Genomic DNA, 16,733 nt, shown 5'->3' on the forward strand with positions numbered 1-16,733 from the left:
TCTTAAGTTGTTGGCAGAACTGAACACCAGAGTCCCATGTAGTGTCACTGGCAAGTGAGGCATCATTGAACACGATATCCATACCAGGCCAATATGCATCTCCTGCTTTAAAATTTGCCAGGGTAATGAGATCTTGCCACGTGGCTGAGTAATTCCTTTGGATTTGAAGCATGATTCTGTAGAAAGGCATCGGCTGTTTTTCTGGATCTAGAACTTCGTTGAACAGAGTAGCAGCTTGCTGGGGTGTAAACTTGACGTAGAGGGTGGGCTCCTCAGACATAAGCATTGGCACAGTTGGTGGTGGCACCTGAGGCGGGAGTAGAGATGGCACCGGTAGTACAGATGTAATCACTTGTGTATGAGGAGCAGGAGGTAACAGTCTTGGAATGAGGGGCTCTATTTAGGCAGCTCCAGTATCATGGTGTGGGGTCCAGGTGATGCAGGCAGTCTTAAAAGCTTTAACAGTCCTGTCCTCATTTCTAACTAACCTGATTTCAGAGAGGCAGGAAATGCTTGGGGGGCTACACTTGTGTTGTGAATTTGCTTTTTGCTCCCTCTAGTGGTTACTAGTTTTTTGACTCTGGTTTTTCTGTCATTCCTTTTATCCGCACCTGGGTCGTTAGTTAGGGGTGTTGCTATATAAGCTCCCTGGACCTTCAGTTCAATGCCTGGCAACGTAGTTATCAGAGCTAGTCTGCTGTGCTCTTGTCTACTGATCCTGGTTCCAGTTATATCAGCTAAGTCTGCCTTTTGCTTTTTGCTATTTGTTTTGGTTTTGTATTTTTGTCCAGCTTGTTCCAAAACTATATCCTGACCTTTGCTGGAAGCTCTAGGGGGGCTGGTGTTCTCCCCCCGGACCGTTAGACGGTTCGGGGGTTCTTGAATTTCCAGTGTGGATTTTGATAGGGTTTTTGTTGACCATATAAGTTACCTTTCTTTATTCTGCTATCAGTAAGCGGGCCTCTCTGTGCTAAACCTGGTTCATTTCTGTGTTTGTCATTTCCTCTTACCTCACCGTCATTATTTGTGGGGGGCTTCTATCCAGCTTTGGGGTCCCCTTCTCTGGAGGCAAGAAAGGTCTTTGTTTTCCTCTGCTAGGGGTAGCTAGATTCTCCGGCTGGCGCGTGTCATCTAGAATCAACGTAGGAATGATCCCCGGCTACTTCTAGTGTTGGCGTTAGGAGTAGATATATGGTCAACCCAGTTACCACTGCCCTATGAGCTGGATTTTTGTATTCTGCAGACTTCCACGTTCCTCTGAGACCCTCCCCATTGGGGTCATAACAGTTTGCCAGGCCAGTATTAAATGTTTAATGCATTGCAGAAGAGGGATTATAAGAAAGAAGATTCTGAGTTTTTTTTTTTTTTTCTTCTTCCCCTTTACCTCAGAGTGGCTATGCTTGCTGCAGACATGAATGTCCAGACCTTGATTACAAGTGTGGACCAGCTGGCTACTCGTGTGCAGGGCATACAAGACTATGTTATCAGAAATCCTAGGTCAGAACCTAAAATACCGATTCCTGAACTGTTTTCCGGAGACAGGTTTAAGTTTAGGAATTTCGTGAATAATTGTAAATTGTTTTTGTCCCTGAGACCCTGTTCATCTGGAGATTCTGCTCAGCAAGTAAAAATTGTTATTTCGTTCTTACGGGGCGACCCTCAGGATTGGGCTTTTTCGCTGGCGCCAGGAGATCCGGCATTGGCTGATCTTGATGCGTTTTTTCTGGCGCTCGGTTTACTTTATGAGGAACCCAATCTTGAGATTCAGGCAGAAAAGGCCTTGCTGGCTATGTCTCAGGGGCAGGACGAGGCTGAAGTGTATTGCCAAAAATTTCGGAAATGGTCCGTGCTGACACATTGGAACGAGTGTGCACTGGCCGCTAATTTTAGAAATGGCCTTTCTGAAGCCATTAAGAATGTTATGGTGGGTTTTCCCATTCCCACAGGTCTGAATGATACTATGGCACTGGCTATTCAAATTGACCGGCGGTTGCGGGAGCGCAAAACCGCAAATTCCCTCATGGTGTTGTCTGAACAGACACCTAATTCGGTGCAATATGATAGAAAAACCGCAAATTCCCTCATGGTGTTGTCTGAACAGACACCTGATTTAATGCAATGTGATAGAATCCTGACTAGAAATGAGCGGAAAATTCATAGACGCCGGAATGGCTTGTGCTACTACTGTGGTGATTCTACACATGTTATCTCAGCATGCTCTAAACGTATAGCTAAGGTTGTTAGTCCTGTCACCGTTGGTAATTTGCAACCTAAATTTATTCTGTCTGTAACTTTGATTTGCTCACTGTCATCTTATCCTGTCATGGCGTTTGTAGATTCAGGTGCTGCCCTGAGTCTCATGGATCTCTCATTTGCTAAGCGCTGTGGTTTTACTCTTGAACCATTAGAAAATCCTATTCCTCTTAGGGGTATTGATGCTACACCATTGGCTGCAAATAAACCGCAGTATTGGACACAGGTTACCATGTGCATGACTCCTGAACACCGCGAGGTGATACGTTTCCTGGTTTTACATAAAATGCATGATTTGGTCGTTTTAGGGCTGCCATGGTTACAGACCCATAATCCAGTCCTGGACTGGAAGGCTATGTCAGTCTCAAGTTGGGGCTGTCGTGGTATTCATGGGGATTCTGTTGTGAATTTGGATTCTGGGCTCCCCCGGTGGCCGCTTGTGGAATTGGACTTGTCATCCTCTTTCCTGTTTCACCTGATTCCATCAGTAGTGGGTGTCGCTATTTAAGCTCATTTCTCTGGTGGTTTCTTGCCGGTCAACAATGTTATCTGATGCCTCTCAGTGCTTGTTCCTGCTTCTAGACAACTACTGATAAGTTGGACTTTTGTCCATGTTTTGTTTTGCCTATTTGTTCCAGTTCGCAGCTGAAGTTTTGTTACTGTGTCTGGAAAGCTCTCGTCGATCAGGGATTGCTACTCTGGCGTTATGAGTTAATGCCAGAGTTTAAGGTAATCTCTGGATGGTGTTTTGTTAGTATTTTTCTGCTGACCATGAAAGTATACTATCTGTCTTCTGCTATCTAGTAAGCGGACCTCAAATTTGCTAAGACTATTTTCCTGCTGCGTTTGTTGTTTCATCTGAACTCACCGTCATTATATGTGGGGGGCTACTGTCTTCTTTGGAATATTTCTCTAGAGGTGAGCCAGGTCTTATATTTCCCTCTGCTAGCTATTTAGGTCTTAGGCCAGAGCTGGGCATCTAGCTATAAATAGGAAATGCTACCTGGCTATTTCTAGTTGCGCGGCAGGCTTAGTTCATGGTCAGTATAGTTCCATCTTCCGAGAGCTTGTCCCTCTATAGGCTTGCTATGATCTCTGCCTGCAGAGATCATGACAGTTTGACCGGCCACTAAAGTGTTAAAGACCCAGGTTGAGAAAGGAGAGTTATAAGAAGTCTGCTGGAATTTTTTTTTTTTTTTCCCTCCAGTCTGCCTTGCTGCAGTCTTTTTTCTCTCTCTCCTCCTAATCTCTGTATGCTCTGTGTGCACCTGACAATAATGGATCTCCAGAGTGTAACTGCGGGTTTGAATAATCTCATCACGAAAGTACAAAATTTACAAGATTTTGTAGTACATGCTCCGGTATCTGAGCCGAGAATTCCTTTGCCGGAGTTCTTCACAGGGAATAGAGCTAGCTTCCAGAATTTCCGAAATAATTGTAAGCTTTATTTGTCCCTGAAGTCTCGTTCAGCTGGAGACCCTGCTCAGCAGGTTAGGATTGTGATTTCCTTGCTCAGGGGTGACCCTCAAGATTGGGCCTTCTCATTGCCAGCAGGGGATCCTGCGTTACGCGATGTGGATGCGTTTTTTCTGGCCTTGGGCTTGCTTTATGAGGAACCTCATTTGGAACTTCAGGCAGAAAAAACTTTGATGGCACTATCTCAGGGGCAAGACGAAGCTGAAGTTTTCTGCCAAAAATTCCGTAAATGGTCTGTGCTTACTCAGTGGAATGAGTGCGCCTTGGCGGCAACTTTCAGAGAAGGTCTCTCTGATGCCGTTAAGGATGTTATGGTGGGGTTCCCTTTGCCTGCAGGTCTGAATGAGTCCATGACAATGGCTATTCAGATTGATAGGCGTCTGCGGGAGCGCAAACCGATGCACCATCTGGCGGTGTCTATGGAAAAGACGCCAGAAAGTATGCAGTGTGATAGAATTCTGTCCAGGAGTGAGCGACAGAATTTTAGACGGAAGAATGGATTGTGTTTCTATTGTGGGGATTCTACTCATGTTATATCGGCATGCTCTAGGCGTACAAAGAAGCTTGATAAGTCTGTTTCCATTGGCACCATTCAGTCTAAGTTTATTTTGTCTGTAACCCTGATTTGCTCTTTGTCATCCATTGCCACGGACGCCTATATTGACTCTGGCGCCGCTCTGAGTCTTATGGATTGGTCCTTTGCCAATCGTTGTGGTTTTGATTTAGAGCCTTTGGAGACTCTTATTCCTCTGAAGGGGATTGACTCCACCCCATTGGCTAATAATAAACCACAATACTGGACACAAGTAACCATGCGTATCAATCCGGATCACCAGGAGATTATTCGTTTCCTGGTGCTGTATAATTTACATGACGATTTGGTACTGGGATTGCCATGGTTGCAGTCTCACAACCCAGTCTTGGACTGGAGAGCTATGTCTGTGTTGAGCTGGGGATGTAAGGGTATTCATGGGGACGTACCTTTGGTTTCTATTTCGTCGTCCATTCCCTCTGAAGTCCCTGAGTTCCTCTCTGATTATCAAGACGTCTTTGACGAACCCAAGCTTGGGTCGTTACCTCCGCACCGTGAGTGCGATTGTGCCATAGATTTGATACCGGGTTGTAAATATCCAAAGGGTCGTTTGTTTAATTTGTCTGTGCCGGAACATGCTGCTATGCGGGAATATATAAAGGAGTCTTTGGAAAAGGGACATATTCGTCCATCTTCTTCTCCCTTGGGAGCTGGGTTTTTCTTTGTCTCAAAAAAAAAGACGGCTCTTTGAGACCATGTATTGATTATCGGCTTCTGAATAAGATCACTGTTAAGTATCAATACCCATTGCCATTGCTTACTGATTTGTTTGCTCGTATAGAGGGTGCTAAGTGGTTCTCTAAAATTGATCTTCGTGGGGCGTATAATTTGGTGCGGATCAGGCAGGGGGATGAGTGGAAGACCGCATTTAATACGCCCGAGGGCCACTTTGAGTATTTGGTCATGCCTTTTGGTCTTTCTAATGCCCCTTCAGTTTTCCAGTCTTTTATGCATGATATTTTCCGCGATTTTCTGGATAAATTTATGATAATATATCTGGATGATATTCTGATTTTTTCTGATGACTGGGACTCTCATGTCCAGCAGGTCAGGAGAGTTTTTCAGGTTCTGCGGTCTAATTCTTTATGTGTGAAGGGGTCTAAGTGCGTTTTTGGGGTCCAGAAAATTTCCTTTTTGGGGTATATTTTTTCTCCCTCTTCCATTGAGATGGATCCCGTCAAGGTGCAAGCTATTTGTGACTGGACTCAGCCCTCCTCTCTTAAGGGTCTTCAGAGATTTTTGGGCTTTGCCAACTTTTACCGCCGATTTATTGCTGGTTTTTCGGATGTCGTTAAACCACTGACTGATTTGACCAGACAAGGCGCTGATGTTGCTAATTGGTCCCCTCATGCTGTAGAGGCCTTTCAGGAGCTTAAGCGCCGTTTTGCCTCTGCCCCTGTGTTGCGTCAGCCTGATGTGAATCTGCCTTTTCAGGTTGAGGTTGACGCTTCGGAGATCGGAGCTGGGGCAGTGTTGTCGCAGAAAGGTTCCGACTGCTCCGTCATTAGGCCTTGTGCCTTCTTTTCTCGCAAATTTTCGCCCGCAGAGCGGAATTATGATGTTGGGAATCGGGAGCTTTTGGCCATGAAGTGGGCGTTTGAGGAGTGGCGCCATTGGCTCGAGGGGGCTAGGCATCAGGTGGTGGTATTGACTGACCACAAAAATTTGATTTATCTTGAGACTGCCAGACGCCTGAATCCTAGACAGGCGCGCTGGTCTTTATTTTTTTCTCGCTTTAATTTTGTGGTGTCATACCTACCGGGTTCTAAGAATGTTAAGGCAGATGCCCTTTCTAGGAGTTTTGACCCGGACTCTCCTGGTAATTCTGAACCCACAGGTATCCTTAGGGAGGGAGTAATTTTGTCGGCCGTTTCTCCTGATCTGCGGCGGTCCTTGCAAGAGTTTCAGGCGGATAGACCGGATCGTTGTCCGCCTGATAGACTGTTTGTTCCGGATGATTGGACCAGCAGAGTCATCTCTGAGGTACATTCTTCTGCATTGGCAGGTCATCCCGGAATTTTTGGTACCAGGGATTTGGTGGCAAGATCCTTCTGGTGGCCTTCTCTGTCACGAGATGTGCGAGTCTTTGTGCAGTCATGTGACGTTTGTGCTCGGGCCAAGTCTTGTAGTTCTCGGGCTAGCGGACTGCTGTTGCCCTTGCCTATTCCTAAGAGGCCTTGGACACACATCTCGATGGATTTTATTTCAGATCTGCCTGTTTCCCAGAAGATGTCTGTCATCTGGGTGGTCTGTGACCGTTTCTCTAAAATGGTCCATTTGGTTCCTCTGCCCAAGTTGCCTTCTTCTTCTGAGTTGGTTCCTCTGTTTTTTCAGAATGTTGTCCGATTGCACGGTATTCCTGAGAATATTGTTTCTGACAGAGGTACCCAATTTGTGTCTAGATTTTGGCGGGCATTCTGTGCTAGGATGGGCATAGATTTGTCTTTTTCATCTGCTTTTCACCCTCAGACTAATGGCCAGACCGAGCGGACTAATCAGACCCTTGAGACATATCTGAGGTGTTTTGTCTCTGCTGACCAGGATGATTGGGTTGCTTTTTTGCCATTGGCAGAGTTCGCCCTCAATAATCGGGCCAGTTCTTCCACCTTGGTGTCCCCGTTTTTCTGTAATTCGGGGTTTCACCCTCGATTTTCCTCCGGTCAGGTGGAATCCTCGGATTGTCCTGGAGTGGATGCGGTGGTGGAGAGATTGCATCACATCTGGGGGCAGGTTATGGACAATTTGAAGTTGTCACAGGAGAAGACTCAGCGTTTTGCCAACCGTCATCGTCGTGTTGGTTCTCGGCTTTGTGTTGGAGATTTAGTGTGGTTGTCTTCTCGTTTTGTCCCTATGAGGGTCTCTTCTCCTAAGTTTAAACCTCGGTTCATCGGCCCTTATAGAATATTGGAGATTCTTAATCCTGTTTCTTTCCGTTTGGACCTCCCTGCGTCCTTTTCCATTCATAACGTTTTTCATCGGTCGTTATTGCGCAGGTATGAGGTACCTGTTGTACCTTCTCTTGAGCCTCCTGCTCCGGTGTTGGTTGAGGGTGAGTTGGAGTACGTTGTGGAGAAAATTTTGGACTCTCGTGTTTCCAGACGGAAACTCCAGTATCTGGTCAACTGGAAGGGTTACGGCCAGGAGGATAATTCTTGGGTCAATGCATCTGATGTTCATGCTTCTGATCTTGTTCGTGCCTTCCATAGGGCTCATCCTGGTCGCCCTGGTGGATCTGGTGAGGGTTCGGTGCCCCCTCCTTGAGGGGGGGGTACTGTTGTGAATTTGGATTCTGGGCTCCCCCGGTGGCCGCTTGTGGAATTGGACTTGTCATCCTCTTTCCTGTTTCACCTGATTCCATCAGTAGTGGGTGTCGCTATTTAAGCTCATTTCTCTGGTGGTTTCTTGCCGGTCAACAATGTTATCTGATGCCTCTCAGTGCTTGTTCCTGCTTCTAGACAACTACTGATAAGTTGGACTTTTGTCCATGTTTTGTTTTGCCTATTTGTTCCAGTTCGCAGCTGAAGTTTTGTTACTGTGTCTGGAAAGCTCTCGTCGATCAGGGATTGCTACTCTGGCGTTATGAGTTAATGCCAGAGTTTAAGGTAATCTCTGGATGGTGTTTTGTTAGTATTTTTCTGCTGACCATGAAAGTATACTATCTGTCTTCTGCTATCTAGTAAGCGGACCTCAAATTTGCTAAGACTATTTTCCTGCTGCGTTTGTTGTTTCATCTGAACTCACCGTCATTATATGTGGGGGGCTACTGTCTTCTTTGGAATATTTCTCTAGAGGTGAGCCAGGTCTTATATTTCCCTCTGCTAGCTATTTAGGTCTTAGGCCAGAGCTGGGCATCTAGCTATAAATAGGAAATGCTACCTGGCTATTTCTAGTTGCGCGGCAGGCTTAGTTCATGGTCAGTATAGTTCCATCTTCCGAGAGCTTGTCCCTCTATAGGCTTGCTATGATCTCTGCCTGCAGAGATCATGACAGGATTCCCTGCCTGTGTCTATTGCTTCTTCTACGCCTTCGGAAGTTCCGGAGTATTTGTCTGATTATCAGGACGTCTTCAGTGAGTCTGAGTCCAGTGCACTGCCTCCTCATAGGGACTGTGACTGTGCTATAGATTTGATCCCAGGCAGTAAATTTCCTAAGGGAAGACTGTTTAATCTGTCGGTACCTGAACATACCGCTATGCGTTCATATATCAAGGAGTCTCTGGAGAAAGGACATATTCGTCCGTCTTCTTCCCCTCTTGGTGCGGGATTCTTTTTTGTGGCAAAAAAGGACGGATCTTTGAGACCTTGTATTGATTATCGGCTTTTAAATAAGATCACTGTCAAATTTCAGTATCCTTTACCGCTGTTGTCTGACTTGTTTGCCCGGATTAAGGGTGCCAAGTGGTTCACCAAGATAGACCTTCGTGGTGCGTACAACCTTGTGCGCATTAAGCAAGGTGATGAATGGAAAACCGCATTCAATACGCCCGAAGGTCATTTTGAGTACTTGGTGATGCCTTTTGGTCTCTCCAATGCGCCTTCAGTTTTTCAGTCCTTTATGCATGACATTTTCCGGAAGTATCTGGATAAATTTTTGATTGTTTATCTGGATGATATTTTGGTTTTTTCTGATAATTGGGATTCGCATGTGGAGCAGGTCAGGTTGGTCTTTAAAATTTTGCGTGAAAATTCTTTGTTTGTCAAGGGCTCAAAGTGTCTCTTTGGTGTACAGAAGGTTCCCTTTTTGGGGTTCATTTTTTCCCCTTCTGCTGTGGAGATGGACCCAGTCAAGGTCCGAGCTATTCTTGATTGGACTCAGCCCTCGTCAGTTAAGAGTCTTCAGAAGTTCTTGGGCTTCGCTAACTTCTACCGTCGTTTTATCGCTAATTTTTCTAGCATTGTGAAACCTTTGACGGATATGACCAAGAAGGGCTCCGATGTAGCTAACTGGGCTCCTGCTGCCGTGGAGGCTTTCCAGGAGTTGAAACGCCGGTTTACTTCGGCGCCTGTTTTGTGCCAGCCTGACGTCTCACTTCCCTTTCAGGTTGAGGTGGATGCTTCGGAGATTGGGGCAGGGGCCGTTTTGTCGCAGAGAGGCCCTGGTTGCTCTGTTATGAAACCTTGTGCCTTTTTCTCTAGGAAGTTTTCGCCTGCCGAGCGAAATTATGATGTGGGCAATCGGTAGTTGTTGGCCATGAAATGGGCATTTGAGGAGTGGCGTCATTGGCTCGAGGGTGCTAAGCATCGTGTGGTGGTCTTGACTGATCACAAAAATCTGATGTATCTCGAGTCTGCTAAACGCCTTAATCCGAGACAGGCCCGCTGGTCATTGTTTTTCTCCCGCTTTGATTTTGTTGTCTCGTATTTACCTGGTTCAAAGAATGTGAAGGCCGATGCTCTTTCTAGGAGCTTTGTGCCTGATGCTCCTGGAGTCGCTGATCCTGTTGGTATTCTTAAAGATGGAGTTATCTTGTCAGCTATTTCTCCGGATCTGCGACGTGTGTTGCAGAGATTTCAGGCTGATAGGCCTGAGTCTTGTCCACCTGACAGACTGTTTGTCCCGGATAAGTGGACCAGCAGAGTCATTTCCGAGGTTCATTCCTCGGTGTTGGCAGGTCACCCGGGAATTTTTGGCACCAGAGATCTGGTGGCCAGGTCCTTTTGGTGGCCTTCCTTGTCAAGGGATGTGCGGTCATTTGTGCAGTCCTGTGGGACTTGTGCTCGAGCTAAGCCTTGCTGTTCTCGTGCCAGCGGTTTGCTCTTGCCCTTGCCTGTCCCGAAGAGACCTTGGACACATATCTCCATGGATTTCATTTCTGATCTTCCGCTATCTCAGGGCATGTCCGTTATCTGGGTGATATGTGATCGCTTCTCCAAGATGGTCCATTTGGTTCCTTTGCCTAAGCTGCCTTCCTCTTCCGATCTGGTTCCTGTGTTTTTCCAGAACGTGGTTCGTTTGCACGGCATCCCTGAGAATATTGTGTCTGACAGAGGATCCCAGTTCGTTTCCAGGTTCTGGCGATCCTTTTGTAGTAGGATGGGCATTGATTTGTCGTTTTCGTCTGCTTTCCATCCTCAGACTAATGGACAGACGGAGCGAACCAATCAGACTTTGGAGGCTTATTTGAGGTGTTTTGTCTCTGCTGATCAGGACGATTGGGTGACATTCTTGCCGTTGGCTGAGTTTGCCCTTAATAATCGGGCTAGTTCCGCCACCTTGGTTTCACCTTTTTTCTGCAACTCTGGTTTCCATCCTCGCTTTTCTTCGGGTCATGTGGAGCCTTCTGACTGTCCTGGGGTGGATTCTGTGGTGGATAGGTTGCAGCAGATCTGGAATCATGTGGTGGACAACTTGAAGTTGTCACAGGAGAAGGCTCAGCGCTTTGCCAACCGCCGCCGCGGTGTGGGTCCCCGACTACGCGTTGGGGATTTGGTATGGCTTTCTTCCCGCTTTGTTCCTATGAAGGTCTCCTCTCCCAAATTTAAACCTCGTTTTATTGGGCCTTACAAGATATTGGAAATCCTTAATCCTGTATCTTTTCGTCTGGATCTTCCTGTGTCGTTTGCTATTCACAATGTATTTCATAGGTCCTTGTTGCGGCGGTACATTGTGCCTGTAGTTCCTTCTGCTGAGCCTCCTGCTCCGGTGTTGGTTGAGGGCGAGTTGGAGTACGTGGTGGAGAAGATCTTGGATTCTCGCCTCTCCAGGCAGAGGCTTCAGTACCTGGTCAAGTGGAAGGGCTATGGTCAGGAGGATAATTCCTGGGTGGTCGCCTCTGATGTTCATGCGGCCGATTTAGTTCGTGCCTTTCATGCCGCTCATCCTGATCGCCCTGGTGGTCGTGGTGAGGGTTCGGTGACCCCTCACTAAGGGGGGGGTACTGTTGTGAATTTGCTTTTTGCTCCCTCTAGTGGTTACTAGTTTTTTGACTCTGGTTTTTCTGTCATTCCTTTTATCCGCACCTGGGTCGTTAGTTAGGGGTGTTGCTATATAAGCTCCCTGGACCTTCAGTTCAATGCCTGGCAACGTAGTTATCAGAGCTAGTCTGCTGTGCTCTTGTCTACTGATCCTGGTTCCAGTTATATCAGCTAAGTCTGCCTTTTGCTTTTTGCTATTTGTTTTGGTTTTGTATTTTTGTCCAGCTTGTTCCAAAACTATATCCTGACCTTTGCTGGAAGCTCTAGGGGGGCTGGTGTTCTCCCCCCGGACCGTTAGACGGTTCGGGGGTTCTTGAATTTCCAGTGTGGATTTTGATAGGGTTTTTGTTGACCATATAAGTTACCTTTCTTTATTCTGCTATCAGTAAGCGGGCCTCTCTGTGCTAAACCTGGTTCATTTCTGTGTTTGTCATTTCCTCTTACCTCACCGTCATTATTTGTGGGGGGCTTCTATCCAGCTTTGGGGTCCCCTTCTCTGGAGGCAAGAAAGGTCTTTGTTTTCCTCTGCTAGGGGTAGCTAGATTCTCCGGCTGGCGCGTGTCATCTAGAATCAACGTAGGAATGATCCCCGGCTACTTCTAGTGTTGGCGTTAGGAGTAGATATATGGTCAACCCAGTTACCACTGCCCTATGAGCTGGATTTTTGTATTCTGCAGACTTCCACGTTCCTCTGAGACCCTCGCCATTGGGGTCATAACAACTTGTTTATTGTAATTCCAACGATTTCTCTTGTACATGCATGAACAGGGAAACCGAAAATGCCAACACCAATGGCGGGAATTGTCAAGGCCTCAATCTGCTCACTAATATTCGCATACTCTAAAATGCGAGTTATTGCTGCACGAAGTTGTTGAGCACTAACGTCTGGATAAATAGGGTCAAAAGTAGGGGTCACAGCGTGTATGATCATTCTACACGGGAGATTGCCAGCTTTAGTCACCGCTATGTCCCCAACAGCTATCTGAACACGTGACTCAACAATGATTCGACTGTCAACTTGAATAGTCGCCCCTGCTGCTTCCACTATAGCTCTAGCTACACCTCCATTGTGCTCTAACCGAGAATTGTCAGCATTAACAATAGCGTCTGTCTCCATTGTTGTTATGTCACCCTTTCCCACCACTAACAAGGGTCCCTCAGGAAGTTCTTTTTCAAAAATAGGTTGCCAACATTCCCTCTCTTTTGTGCTTCCTGTGCTATTGGTATCCCCTCCCAGATTGAGCCCCTCCTTGTTACAGTTGCCACCGTTCCATACAGGTGTGCACTTGGCTGCGAGAGAGCCTGTGAGTTACTGGGTATAGGGTTAGGTAGACTGTGTGAGAGTGCTGTTGTAGTGGAAGCATTGGGAGGAGAGGCCGTTGCTTGGAGCATCTCATGTGGGTGTGCGGCTAAATTGGCAGTGGAAGTGACAGTAGAAAGGGTCGGTGCCGGGGACGATCCAGGTGGGAGGACTGCTGGATTCACGACTGGAGTGATAGGGGAAAGGGTTGGTGCCACATTGGAAACCACTGAGATAGGAAACATGGCTAAAGCCTGTTCACTTCCCGAAGGAATATAGTATTGGCCGTTAGTGGTCATTACTGGGTAAGAAGGATTTAGTGATGTGGCGTGTAGCCTTAGTCTGAGATGTTCACCACCAGGAGCAGCACATTTGCCATCCACAAAATGGCTGCCGTCAGAATTACATTTGCCATCCACAAAATGGCTGCCGTTAGCATTAACACATTTGCCATCCACAAAATGGCTGCTGCCAGAATTACATTTGCCATCCACAAAATGGCTGCCGTTAGCATTAACACATTTGCCATCCACAAAATGGCTGCTGCCAGAATTACATTTGCCATCCACAAAATGGCTGCCGTTCGCATTAACACATTTGCCATCCACAAAATGGCTGCCGTTCGCATCAACACATTTGCCATCCACAAAATGGCTGCTGCCAGAATTACATTTGCCATCCACAAAATGGCTGCTGCCAGAATTACATTTGCCATCCACAAAATGGCTGCTGTTAGAATTAACACATTTGCCATCCACAAAATGGCTGCTGTTACATTTAGCACATTTGCCATCAACAAAATGGCTGCCATTACATTTAGCACATGGCTCATCCACAAAATGGCTGCTATTACAATTAACACATTTGCCATCATCAAAATGGCTGCTACATTTAGCACATGGCTCTGGGCCACCATTATACAGTGGTGGCCGCTCACAGGATATATTTTTGTAATACACATAAGTCAAAACTCTACCCTTTTTATTCCTTTCCTCCTCTACCCAATTTTCTTTATACAAACTTTCAGAGACTCTTTCCCACGCCCTAGCAGTAGACAACAATCCATTATCTTCTAGGATACCTTTTCTTTCTTTCAAGACAATCTTCCACTCCAGGGGCTGTAACCTCCCCCCTTCTGGCATTCCACTCAACTTCATAAGCTTTTTACATTGTTTAACATGACTCTTCCCTTCACAAGTCGCCACTAATGTGCACGGGTCTAACTTGCCATCTGAATTTGGCTTAGTGCCAATACGGCAGAACTGCATTAATTTCTCCATCTTTCTATAGATATACAGTATATATATATCTATCTATCAAGATAACAAACACCAAACAAACGATAAGACGGGGGAGATGACTCAAACCTGAGATTCTAAAGGGAACTGAGTCTGCAGTACTCAGTTCCTATTCCTTCTTGTCAAGTGGTCCCTGTCTGACTTCCGTGTTCTGTACTTTACAAACCAATTATTCCCTACTTAATCAAATTGCTCCCTAACTTATCAGTCCCCGTGCAGAGTCAATTCACTCGAAGTCACGAGGCAAAAACTATAAATTTATTTATTTGGCTCGAACTGAGTCATCTCACTCCAAGTTTTAATGAGCCGCTACACAATTTATTAGGCGCCGAACTGAGTCATCTCACTCCAAGTTTTACCGGGCCCCCCCTAGGCCGAGTCAATTCACTCAAGGTCCTAGTCTCTCTTATACAGAACTGAAAATCTTATCACAGGCGACAACCATGTACTGTACCACAGACAAATTTTTTTTTTCTTTCTTACACTTGCTTTTCTTTTCTAAAAACTTGCTTTTCCTGTTCTAACACTTGCTTCTCCTTCTCTAAAACTTGCTTTTCCTGTTTTAACACTTGCTTCTCCTTCTCTAAAACTTGCTTTTCCTGTTTTAACACTTGCTTCTCTTAACTACAAGTCATCTCCCCTCTTCACAACATGTAACAGGCAGTAGGCAACTAAAATATGTGACGGTTCTTGCAATTAAATGACCAGCAGCGGAGAGACCCTACTGCCGTCTTACAGATACCAAGAAAACGGGACACGGTCAGGCAATCTGCACAGGATACCCCGAAGGACACAGGTAAAGACTACAGATTATAAATAATCAGCAGACTTACCATGTTCTGTTAAGGAGGTGATCAGTCTCCAGGTTCGGGGTATTCAGCGCGTCCTGCCGTTCCACTCGCCGGTCCTCAGGGTTCAGGGCTCTTCCTCTGCTGGCCCCAGGTTGGGCAGCCAAATATGTTGGGTTGAACAATTAATAAAATGTTCAATTCTCTAGTTGCCTACTCCTGGCCTAATGGATATTTATCAGGTGCGCACCAAAAGAAATACACCACACAGTTGGATGTATACTCTCCTTGATCAATCTGTGGCTCAGCTCCATGAAGGACTTTATTTGGCTTAAAACACAAGCTTATATATTTCCTGTAAGGGGGCTCGGTTAGCTCTAAAATGGGAGTGATCGAATGTATTTCATTGGTTAGTGGATTGGGCAATGAGCAAGTCCATGGGCGTATCTATGAGGTCATCAGGGTGGGTTGGTCCATGAGGTCATCAGGGTGGGCGTCACTGTGGGTGGATCCATGAGCTCATCAGGGTGGGCGTCATCTTGGATACCAGAGCACATGGCATGCTGGTACAGGAAATGGCAGCCATCTTTAGGGTCTCATTGATCATCTGAGGAAACTTATGTAAGGTTAAACAATACACATTATGGGTTGCTTCTCTCAATTACCTTATGTCTTATGTGTTGAGGTTAATTAAGTATTTGATCTTATGGCTCTCCTCAACAGAGCCAATCTGTCAAAACCAAAGTCCCATTGTTAATCTAAAGAATATTTCTGATGACAAAAGACCTTTGTTGAGGAAGACACAGGATGGAGACCTTCATCAATGACCAAAGCTCCACAAATCTCTCCGCTAAGAAAGTTGCCAAAAAGATGAAGATTTGCATAGCTCCAGCCCCTTGTGGAAAGTGTCTCAGTGATGTTTTCCAGTAATCCAGCCTCCATTTTTCATTATACAATCCCAGTACTGTATGGGCTCTCTATCGTTCCCTACCTCGGGTTTTGTGATTGACCAACTGGCTGGTTCTAATTACAACTTTCTACTGGATCTTCGCTCTGGACCAGTTCACATTTGGACCGTTATATGTGTTTGTCATTCCCCCCATATTTGGGGAATTTCATACAAGGATAAAAAACTAACTATTGCATTGTTTTTTCAAAAAATATTTGTGTGTTATTTGGCCCAATACATTTTCACAATATTCAGTCAGAAAGGCATAGGGTTACGCTTCGATATCTGTATTCAATGGCCATTCTAACCTAATGTGCTCGTTCTTGTTTGTTTGCATTTGCCAAGCATCAGCATGGGAGACAGGCCGGCTCTTCAAACACAGCATTATATTGCTTTCTTCTTTTGTATTTTTTATACATTATACTTTTTTCACATTATAATAAATAATGAATAAGAATGTAACACAATAGCTCTGTCTCCCCTTTGCTTATTATCGCTATCCCTTAGGCCTGTTTCACATGTCATTGGCTCCGGTACGTAAGGTGACAGTTTCCTCACGTACCGGAGACACTGACACACGTAGACCCATTAAAATCAATGCATCTGTGCAGATGTCATTGATTTTTTGCGGACCGTGTCTCCGTGTGCCAAACACGGAGACATGTCAGTGTTCGTGGGAGCGCACGTAATACACGGACCCATTAAAGTCAATGGGTCCGTGTAAAACACGTACCGCACACGGACTTTCTCCGTGTGCAGTCCCTGTGCCGTGCAGGAGACAGCGCTACAGTAAGCGCTGTCCCCCCCACGTGGTGCTGAAGCCACGATTCATATCTTCTCTGCAGCAGCATTTGCTGCATAGAAGATATGAATAATACTGTTTAAAAGAAAGATCTATGTGTCCGCCGCCCTCCCACCCCCTGTGCGCCCCCCCGCTGTTCTGAAAATACTCACCCGCCTCCCTCGCAGTGTCCTGTCCTGGCCGCACCTTCTACTGTATGCGGTCACGTGGGGCCGCCGATTAGAGTCATGAATATGTGTCATGGTTCCCAATGGCAAGGGAACATCAGAGAACATAAATAACAGAACAGCTCTTGGGTGATGGAATCTCGAGCTGACCGTGAGCTAAACCTACCACACAACTAACAGTGGCCGGGTGGCGT

The sequence above is a fragment of the Ranitomeya variabilis genome, chromosome 2 (assembly GCF_051348905.1).
Source record: "Ranitomeya variabilis isolate aRanVar5 chromosome 2, aRanVar5.hap1, whole genome shotgun sequence".
NCBI lineage: Eukaryota > Metazoa > Chordata > Amphibia > Anura > Dendrobatidae > Ranitomeya > Ranitomeya variabilis.